The following is a 12,006-nucleotide window of genomic DNA, read 5'->3' as shown; positions in this document are numbered from 1 at the left end:
CCCGGCTTCGAGTTATGTGGCTGCTGTCAGAAATACCAGTCAAAATGAAAAGATCAGTTTAGAAGGAGATTATTATTTGGTATGGTATTACACACATTATCTGAGATGCAAATCTGTGATCAAATCTGCCTGGAGAAACATATATTCCTCTAAAGATGGTATAGGACTCACAGTTGGAAAAGCATCACGGACAAGAGCAAAGAAATGAAACAGTCAGATTTATGTATTTATTTATAGTCATGGAGAGGCCTCTGATAATATTAAAATGAATCTCTAATCCTACTTGTCATTCCATTTATTGACATGTTACTAAAAGAGCAGAAAAATCTGTAAGCTGCTTTCTGCATTATTATTATTTTTTGTGTCTAAGGCGTAGAGTTTGTCCTCTGGTCATCTCCTAATTTGATTACTGTGTACGGATTTAAAGGATGAAGGGTAGTGATCATCATTATCTGCAGGAATATGTATCACCCTTTTGTGTTTTACGCCAATTTGCCTCACATAACCTGATTGGACAGCTTCAATCAGAGCCTCTATTAGTGGCTATAAATCTCTTACAGATGGTGAGTTTAAACTAATAATATTAAGAGAGACGTTCATCCACACAGAGTACACTTACAGGAAAGCAAATGCAGACAAATCACACCGTAACACAGATAATATACTCTCAATGTTCTTACCGTGCTTATAATACAGCTATTTCTCATGAACATGATGTTTAATCCTATTTCAGTAAGTCAAAGGGAGCTGAGCAACACTTTTCATTTTCACATTACTTGTGTAATTAGCTGTCTCATATTTCTAACAGTGGGATATCCTCTCCTATTAACACAATCAAATGCATTACTAATTACATCTGCAATGTTTTATAATAATGCTTTGGATAAGTAAACGCTCAGCAGACCAAAAAGCATTTTAGAGGTGACTGCAATACAGTAAAAAACTATCAAAACTTTGGCAAAACAATCATGTCTGGGTGAGAAGGTTAAAGCAAGCAATAAGTACACACTCACTTGCATCTGAACTTTTTTTTGCCTCCCATTGTTCTGTGAGAACGTTAAAGTGAGTAAGTTAAGTAAACAAAAGTAAAGCATTCAATTGATTATAGAATAAGAATTTTAGCCATGAGGCGCAGTAATATAATATAATTAAAGTAATATCTCAACAACTTTTCACTAGATGGTCATGACACTTGGTACACACATTCATTTCCGCCTCAGGACGAATCTCAATAACTCCTTAATAACTCTTAATAATAACTGACTTTTCAGCTAGCACCATCATAAGGTCAAAACTTTGATTTGTCAAAGTTTATGATTAAACGTGCAACACCAATGACATTCCTATCAGCCCCAGCTTTACTTTGTGTTTATGGCTAATAATTAGCTGATGTTAGCATGCTAACACACTAAACCATGATGATGAAAAGGGTGAACAATTGATCTGCCAGTCATGTACGGCCTAACAGAGCCACTAGCATGGACCAGACTGTCTTGTTTTAAAGAAAAGAAAGACATTTCAGAGTACCTGGAGTCATACACTGCTAAAACAGCTTTGACATGAAACAGGAACAGTTCAGTTAGCTGAACAGAGAGCAGTGTGATTACTATATAAAACAAAAGGGGGGATGGTCTGTTTCTGGCTCCCTTCAAAGTCCCTGCACAGGCGGGATAGATGAGGCTTCATTCTGCTTTAAATGTCACGCTTGATTACATATTTTCCTTTTTTGTCCTATGATCAGTTGAATTTCTGCACCCTGGCATCGTCGCTGCTTTATGAATTTGCATGAGGCATATCTTTCATGAGGCCAGAGCAGAAATAATGGAGACAATAAAGATAATGTAATACTGAGAGCAATTTAAGTGATATTAATGGCCATAGGGACACATTACTGTGGAAATGCTGGACTTATGTAGATTCACACTAGATGACAGAATAAATGTATCCCCGAGCACCCGCAGTTATTAGTTATCGAAATACATAGAGGCTAAAACCTAGTCTCAAAAATTGGAACAGGACCAGCATCTCTGGGTTTTTTTTAAGTTTCATGCCACAGCTGCTGAAAAGAAACTCACTAGGAGCTTGATCTGGTTGCCTCCATACTGTAGAAGGACAAATACACCTCTTACATGTACAGTATGGTCTTACTATATGATGAGGAAATTAATAATAACAAAGAAACCTGGACCCAAGCTTCTTGAGAGTCATAATGGCAGTTGCACATTTTAGTAGTCATCAGTATGAAACAATTTAATAGACCCCTGACCACCTCCATGTGCAATTTGCTATGTACTATACTCTGCTATTATAGTTCGGCTGAGTGGGCAGTAATGGATCCAGCAATGAATGTTTTCCCTTTAATATGCCTAATTCTTCATATAGGATGGAAATAAAGTAATGTTGGTTCAGGAGAACATGTTTGTTTGGTGCTTTTATTTTACAGTACAGCATTCGGGGGGAAAATACACTCTCTGGTGTTACACAGGCTGTTTTGGCCGAGCATGATATTGCTAGTACAAGATTTAGGGGTTCAATTCCCACTGACGCTAACCATGCTTAAAATGCACATATTAAAAACATCCATTTATCTAACCTTGATTACGAAACTTTGCTTCACCACATCTTATTGCACCTCTCCATGAAAGATGCAATAAGAGATGCAGAATGAACAGAAAACAAATCGTCCAACAAGTACATATCTCATAATAAGATGATACGAAAGACCAGTGGGCATGAAATAAATTGCTAATCACTTATAGCCACATGCTGCTTGATATTTACCAACAGTTGTCAACATACAGAGCAGGGGAGCGAGTATTCATGAGGTTTGCATTCTCTGTATGGTGCCACCACCACAGTGCTCATATTTAATTCTGCTCTTCATTAAAACGCTGCTCAATTCAAAGCTGCTCTCCCTTCTTCCACCGCACAATTTTCTTCTTGCTAAAGGGCTACAGGTCAAAAGTTCAAGGTATTGTTATTCATCTAATCCACCACTTTCACGAGTTACTTAATACAAATGGTAATAAGTTACTCATGTACTGTTACATTACAAAGTGTTAATAATTTTCATTGTGCATTTTGGTTGGGTCAATAGGTCAGCAATAAGTGATCAAGGATTTAAAGGGTCAGACCCACTGATTTTTCAATCAATAGTGTTTTTCAATCAATAGTGTTTTTCGATGATTTTCAATTGATTGTGTTGCTCAAGTATTCTATCACCAATAGTTAGTGCACAAAAGAACAAATGCAAAACATGCATAAAGATTTTTGTTACTCTATTCCATGTTTACCTAATCTCTTCTGCTGAGTGATTTAACCCTGCTTATCATAAAACTGCACCAACAACATGCCATAAGAGGATTATGAGCTTTTATGAATTGATTCTATTTTTATTTCATAAAAACATCAAAGCGAGAAACTTTGATGTTTAAAAATGAAACATAACTTTGAAGAAATTAAGGCACAGATGGAGTTAGTGCCTAAATATTGTCAAAGATTTTTTTCACAAGCCACTTGATACAATTTTATTTAATTATTTTATGTTTCTGGAGCAGATCCTAAAATACACCACCTTTAATAACACAATGTCCATGGGGGTGAAGTACTGTAGTTAACAGATGGAGCTGGTAGCCAGACCTATTTGGGTCTCTGGCATTATGTGAGGTCACCTAAGTACACAGGAAGTGCAGCATCTAATCTTGTGAAAGAAACACAAAACAACCAGTAAACAGCACTGAATGTTTTCTCAGTACTGTGGAAGCTGGGCTCACAGCTCACCTTAAAAAAACAAAATACTTTTGTCACCACCGTCACCTAACTAGGAATAAAAAAGAAGCTTGGTTCAACGTACTCCACGTTGCATTCTCGGCAATTATGCGCTTCAAGCGAGAAGTTCAAACAGAGGCCTCACCTTTTTCAATGTAACAAAATGAACCAATGCAGTACTTCCGGTCTTTTCTTCACATATCAGAGACCATAGCTGCGACTTATGGAGCTTACGCTGCTCCGACTTACCCACACCTCTCAAAATAATTACATTCCATGGCGAGATGAAAGTGAACAGGTGGCTTTTCTTTTCCTCCTCTGCTTTCTGCGTCCCAAAGATAAATGAGGGTTAACATGTGTGGGAGGCATTCAGACTAGTTCCATCACACCGTGTGGTTTGCATTGCACAATTACATTATCGACGCACCTGCACATTGGTCTGCTTTGCGCTCTGTCATTTCTGCTTATTGAATAACGATGCTCACCATCATCATTATGGTGGTATCCTTGCTTGCACCATTTGAATGCAGACCAGCGATAAGCAGAATTATTCTAAAAGACACCTCCTGAATATAATATGTGCCTCGATCAAGGACAGTGGCCTCAGAATTGGAGCTGCTCCCCGGGTGCAGGAGTGCTGCGGTCTACTGCTCCTAAAAAGTTGGGTTAGGTCAAATTCGGAGGACAAATTGTCCGCAGGAACTCTCTGAAGCGCACCATATATTATTTTAAGTGCAATGGCTGTGCTGTCTACATTATTGTATCAGACTGCAGGTAAAGAAGACATTATACTGCTGGAGTTAAATACAGTGTACATCTTCCTCTTTGTCAGTACTGAACTCTCCCCTAATCCGGCAGCTATGTCACACTTCCATACATGCAGCTGTTACAGGGTCGAGAGTCGGAGGTGAAAGCTCACATAAGCAAGTGCTCCTACTTCCTTCTCACAAATATAAGCTTGTTAAAGGTAATACTTTCCCTGAGCCCACGGATATCAACAGAGCTGCTGTCAGCCTCTACCCAATTCTTGTTACTTTTAACACCAACCGCTGTGAAAAAACAACAACACTCCCAACATCAAAGCCTCAGGTTAAACAAGTTGACTCAGGAGTGTGATGACATTTTTTTTTACACAAAAATGTTTAAATTAAAGACTCTTTACTTGTCATGAAGAGTACCACCCATCAACAGGTAAGCGTTCAAGGTCAGTTTGTACTACCATCAATGACCAGCTGTTAAAGGGAACCAACAAGTACTGTTATTGTTTAATAGGAAATTGGGACACTGTGAAAATGTAATTTTTTTAATGTAAATGCTGTATTTTAGCGATTTATATAGTTATTTTTTTCCTGTCTCATCTGTCATGTATGGATATGTTGTTATATCCCAAAAAATGGATCACACCAGAAAATATATATAGCCTATATGAGTGTATATATCAGCAGACTCCACTCATATCTTGGACAGCTCATACCATCTCTTCCCATCAGGTGGATGATACAGTGTCCCATGCTGCTGCCTGAACAGATACAAGGAGTCTGTTGTTCCCCTGCCAATACAACTGATTAACTCAGAATGAATGTCTGGGTCTCCACTGCACAAACACACTGCCTCACATTCCTATGCTATCCTTTCCTTAGTTCACTATTATTTATTTATGGTGAGTTGTTATCACTGTTGTGTTTTTGCAGTAACTTACAGGCAGCACTGTGGCAGTTTGATAGTGTAACTGTTTTATAGTATGGTTCAGTAAATATGTTCTGGAGTATGTTACGGTAATTGTGTTTTTTAGTACAATATTTTTTTCACAAGGCTCTTAAGGCCACCACTTAATTCAATTTCAGAGAAGAGGTATCTGTATGTATAAGTATAGTATATAAAACAGGTGTTCATAGGCAACAGATTTGTACATATTAAATCCATTAAGTATTAACAATGTCACAGAACTCATTAAGACGATGGCTTAAAGAAACAATAAAAGCATTCTGTACAACACACACATGCGCCAACATGAGCAATTGTGCATAATAAGTGCCAGCCATAAACTTTAAAACAAACTTAAAAACAAAACTTAACAGCAACTACCCAGATGTACCCAAAGGCTTTATAGATGTAGCCAACCCACTCAATTCTCATTTCCATGACATCTACCGGTCATCAACTAGTTACCATGCACATCACATAAGCATAAGCAACATGAGGGGCCTGCAAAGCACCAAGATGTAAATGCAGTGACATGATGAAATGTTTATTAATAAAAGGCATGTCACCTTGTGATAACGAAAATGAAAACCAAAATACAGTCTTAAATACCCAGGATTTTAAGTTAAAACATCCGTAAATTTCATACCTTAAAGACACAAACTAGGGACCAGGAAGTAAATATGTGTTACCTGTTCTCTATTGACGTGATTACAAGTTTGACCGTGGCAAGGCCTTGATTTGACTCAAAAATGTTAAGTTACACTGACCCCAGATCAAATATAATGATACATGTGATAGTAAATTATGGACAGAATGATGATAAATGATGGATGTATTTGTCAAACAACTAACCAACCACCACCACCACCACCACCAACAACAACAGGATATTAAAAACAGGAACATTAATTAAATATAATTTGTCAAAATTATAAAAGAAAACTATATGATGCAAATTTAAATAAGAATAGGATGATTGGCCATAGACATAATCATAGAACATTAGAGGAAGAAATGTATACTGGGACAGAGTACTCACCACTCTCCAGTGCCCTTCAAACACTGCAATGCAAAAGGTAAAATACCATCATCTGGATGGCCACCCTCGCCACCAGTCCTAAAGCACTCGTCCAAAGGCCAAAAGATGAACATGTGGTTGGAAATAGAAAGCTGTTCCAATCACTAGGGTGATGGTTTGTGGTATTGGGAGCCACTTCTTTCAAGGTTTCTGCTCAGTAATAGAATACACTGACAATTGTTTGATCAGGTACTCAAACTAACCTTTGAAGGAGTTGCCTTTACTTTGTAATGTTGAAGAGACATAAAACATATTCCACTGCTAAGAATCACAGATTGTCCTGTTAATTAATTCTGCTTTTTTCCTGGCGAAAAAATTATACCACCTTATTTTATGTGGTTTGTCTTCTTCTCTGGCATATCGTCCTTCAGGGAATGGATTTCAAGTTAGGCAAATTAGATTGAATGGTAATGTTTCAATATGCTTGACTGGGATGTACTTTTTAAAACAAGGCTCTTTAAGATATACAAACATGTGGTGTTGTGTTGTTTAATATCTGCTTAACATTGCAGTGCTGCTGTCAACCCCACTCTGTTTTTGTTATGCTGTATGCATTCAAATACGACTGACAAAACTCTTTTCATTCTGAAGTTCCACAAGTATTTCGAGCTGAATGTGATGATAAAATCAAAATGTATAATTTTTTGTTGTGTTGAAAAATGTGTCACCACCATAAAACCATGAATTCTGTGATAACAGCTTGGGAGAAGCCAGGCCTGAGTGGATGCAGTCTGCTTAGTTGACTGGGTGATTTAATGTCCATTCATAATCTGTAACTAGAACGCTGCTATTGGACTATGCAACACAATAATACAGGTTGAGGTGCATGGTGTAGTGGTTTTGCAGAGGGTGGTGTATTTCAAGACATTGAAATACATGTTTTCTGTAAGGTGTCAGTTGGAACAGCATGAATACCTTGTCATGAAACATCAGGCATTCAAGTTCCCAGCTCATGTTCCCAATTATTTGCCTTAACCCATAGGCAAGTGGTGATTGTGACTAGCTGTCCATCCGTCCTGTAGATTTATGAGGCCCATGGTACTGATGTGCATTCAGTTAATATTTGAACATCATTTTAAAATCTGGTTATCACCTATGCCACCTGCAAGTACTCATTTGCAATAAAGTAGAACTATGTGTCACTTGTTACTTAATTTCAATCATTTATTGAATTTGAATGGCTCAACTTTAATAAAAAACAAATAATAAATGCATTAAAAAACTGAATCTGAACTAAATGTTTCTGTTATGTACAAATACACCAAAGCAGATTCCTTGTTTGTGAAAACCTACTTGGCAATACACCGGAATGACAAAAGTTACTGTAAATGACATATATCATCTGCAATATAACCATAATGCAATGCAAATTCAGAAACTAACTGAAGAGAGGTTAACTTGTATTGGGCATTTTGTCAATTAAACTGTAAAAAAGTACAGCAAAGGCTAACAGTGTACAGTAGGATTTATATTTCCCATAGTGTATGTCATTAATTGCAATTTTTGTATGATATATCCGTTTTTATCCGGCACTGCTGTTTTCGTGTCCTTGCTGCTTTGACTTCCATGTTCAAGACAAATTTCCCTGCAAGGACAATAAAGTTTATCTGATCTTATCTAATCTTTTTTCGGAACAAGCAAGCTGGTGGAGGGGGAGTGTTCAGAAATATCTTAATCGTGATCAGTAGCCTGACACTATGACAGCACACTATTTATTTTACTATGAACTTGCTATAAAACCAATCTGGTGTAACCGGTGTTTAAGGGCTGATGGCGTTTTGACTTTCAACACTTGTCCTTGGCTGCATGGCTTTTAACTCCAAGCACAACTGCAACGGCACATTGGCACAAGTTTAACACCCTGTGTATTATCCACTCTCCCCTCTGAAGATCAGTATTATAATTTAACAGTGAGTTTATTCTGTGAGGCTAAATTGTCCAGGCACTCATATTACCCTTACAGGACACCGCTGAATTATACATATACATAAAAATAATTAATTCAACAGCCTTGCCAACATTCGTTATCATTTCTTATTCCAAATAGACAAGCAGTGACAACTCCTGCTGAGGAACACATTTCGAATGCATAAAGTTCAGTGCCTAATTTGATTGGATAGTATCAGTGAAATTGCTCATCAGCATCAAGGTATAAATAGCAGAATTTTTCTAAATCTAAATCAATGTATGGACTCCAAAATATTTTATTTCCATCTATTGGATTATATCATGTAGAGGCTGCAGTGCTTTGAGCTAAATGCTAACTTCAGCATGCTAAGTGGTGATTTAGCAGGTGTGTTATCATGAGCTCGTCTTAGTTTGGTGTACAGTACCAGTCAAAAGTTTGGACACATCTTCTCATTCAATGGTTTTTCTTTATTTTTATTTGAATTTTTTTCTACATTGTAGATTAATATTGAAGACATCCAAGCTATGAAGGAACACATGGAATTATGTGGTAAACAAACAAATGCTCAACAAACCAGAATATGTTTTATATTTTAGATTCTTCAAAGTAGTTGAATGAGAAGGTGTGTCCAAACTTTTGACTGGTACTGTATAAGCATGCCAACATGAGCCAACACGCACTTAACACTATAACAGAATAACATCTGAGGCTGATGGGAATGTCATTATTTGCAGGTATCAGGGTAAGGTCAAAGTAAACAGTACAAAATGTCATGGATATTCATCCAATAAGATTAGTTGTCGTCGTTGACCAACTAACATCAACAATTACCATCCCTACAGAGCCACGTGACACGTGATCAATACATTGCATAGTATATAGTTCACCAGGCTTCACTTTTACCAAAACAGATCACTTACTGGAACTGGAGAGAATTAAGTTTCTTTGCCCATCTCATAATTGTTTTGCTAAAGAAATCTTTGCAGTCACTGTTGCTTCCCTGAAGGGCTGGAAATCAGATTGGCAACAAGTGAGATCACTGAGTGATGACAAAAGCCCCAGCTGAGCCGACCGTAACAGAGATTCGAGATGGCACCGACTGCAGCAGCTCTTCTCATCTTCTCCATTTTGGAGGGGCCCGCTGGTCACAGTGAATCCTCAGAGGAAAAAGCACTCATGTTCAAACTGAAAATTCTATATCTCCCAACTACTTTCCAGCCGGGTCTTTCCACAGCTCAAACATGCTTTTATTCAAATAAAGCTTAATGAATATTAATGCGGCCACGTGAACTCCAAATCTAAAGTTACAAAGACAAGGCATTCTTTGAAACATGAAGAGAACCGGATCTTACCGTACAGTTCATTTCTAATCTAGTTGACTGCTTCAAAGGGACGAATAAAGGTGAGTGTCTGCTTCTTGCTGCTGTTCCCAACTTAATCCACAGAAATTATAAAGGGCTAGTTCGCCCCAATTTACAAAACAGGCGTTACAGTTTTAATAGGGATTATTGCTTTGGTAGAAACAATCTGAGACGCAGATATCTTAACACCTGGACAACAAAACTGAAACAGTCTGCATTACACATTGACGTAAATAAGGATGCTTTTTTATGCAATATGAGTGAATCAACCCTTTAAGGGATGAATATTGATAAATTAAGCCTTACAGATCCATTAGAGATTTTGCCTCTTCACCAAAAATGGACAGATTTGCGTACATCTTTTGATCATCTATAATGATCATGAGCAAATGATACATAAATCACAAAAAAACCTAAATTGATTAAATGTGTTAAGTAGAATGATACCAGAGAGGACAACAGGCGGAAACAGTTCACAGAGCAATATTGTGGCACAAATGAATTAGGTAATGCAAGCATCCGTGGTGTTTCTTTAAGCATATGATGCGAAATCCCTGCAGTAACTAAAATGATCATCAAAGCCACATTCATAGCTGCATAGCTGATGTTTCAATGCAAGGTCAGGAGGTCAGTCTGTAGACCAGTGCTCTTTACTGCTGAAGACACCAAATACATGCCTTTCTCTCTGTGAAAAAATGAATTTTCTCTGCAGGAGAGTATATAGGGCAAAGTTAAATATGATGTTTTTTAAGCATCTCTATATCTTTAGGCCAACAAAAAAAAAACCTGGCAGTGTGGAGAGGCCTTGCAACAGCAATTAGACCTTGGGAGTAGTGAAATGAAATCTACAGAAATATAATCAAGGAGGTTAAAAAAACAAAGCACATTCTTCCGAGGGGGTGGAGTGCATAACCTCAGTATTTCTAAAAACTCTGACTCTTAGCTGAACAGAAAATAAAACTGTCTTTTGGAGCAAATTCAGTGCTTCATTCATCTTTCTGTTTCACTGTTTTGGACAAGGATTAAAGCATAAAATACAAGACCAGACAAAGTCTAACCCGACTGGGATGTTGTTGCTGACACGCTAGAAATATTGGCAGAAGCAAGCATGTTGTGTGGACCTACTTAGAATTACGCTGAGGATTTCCCTCAGTGCAAAGTACTGTCTAACCACCACTCATCACTCCATGTGTGGGAGAGTCCCACTAGGAATTTAACTTGTTTCCTGCAAATAGGTTACAATTCATAGGTGTGTGAGGAGATGTCTACTTGACTTATTGCACAGCTTCAAATGCCCGAGGCTAATAGACTTTTCATGAACTCGAGCCGGCCTACTGTGCTATTAGGACAGTGTAAATTTAGCACCACAATACTGACAGTCTATGAGAAGCGAAACAGCTTCTGTATCACAGTGCGTCTTTTCAGAAACTGACAGTAATGCGTTTTTCCACATTAACATTTCAAATTTTCATTAGTTCAGTGTAATTAATATTGAGCCTTTCATAATCCAGGGAACAAGCACCAACTGTAAATTGACCCACTATCCCCAACGGGATCAATATAGTATTTGTGATTCTGATCCTCAGGTTTTCTAAAGCTTTTGCCATCATGAGGAAGCAGCCTGCTCCATTCATTTTTTATGAGAATGAAGCATTATAGCTGCAAATTCATTTTTATAAATGGCAAACAGCCAGGAGGCAAGGATCTTTCAAAGACCTTTATTAATGTTTAGCAACTCATTGGCTCTGCCAAATAATTATCTGAGACAATTTATTTTGTGAGAAAAAAACATGAAAAACTAAAAAAGTGGTTATTGATGTTGATAAAATTAATTTCGACCTCATACCTCAGGATATCAGCTAATGTTTTACAAGCAATTATGTCTATGATATTATGCTCCTTTTTTGTTCCTGCGACTGTCAAGGAGAGCCTTGAGAAACAGATGGTCTCAGGCCAAAAATGTAATGAGGGTGTTAAAGTGAGTCTAAAGTAAAGGTAAGACGTTTATCTGCCCGAGCAGCAGTTGGACCCATTTAAAGGCTACATGTTGGGTACATTTTGGGAGTAATTACAAACCTTCAGCATACTTCAGAGAGCTTTAATGCCTTTTAGCTGCACTAAACAGTCTGTGTTTCACCATCTTAGTCATAGCCTCAATTAACCTTATAATTTATACATTACTGGTT

The sequence above is a fragment of the Anoplopoma fimbria genome, chromosome 1, assembly GCF_027596085.1.
Source record: "Anoplopoma fimbria isolate UVic2021 breed Golden Eagle Sablefish chromosome 1, Afim_UVic_2022, whole genome shotgun sequence".
Lineage (NCBI taxonomy): Eukaryota > Metazoa > Chordata > Actinopteri > Perciformes > Anoplopomatidae > Anoplopoma > Anoplopoma fimbria.
This window is presented reverse-complemented; position numbering follows the sequence as displayed.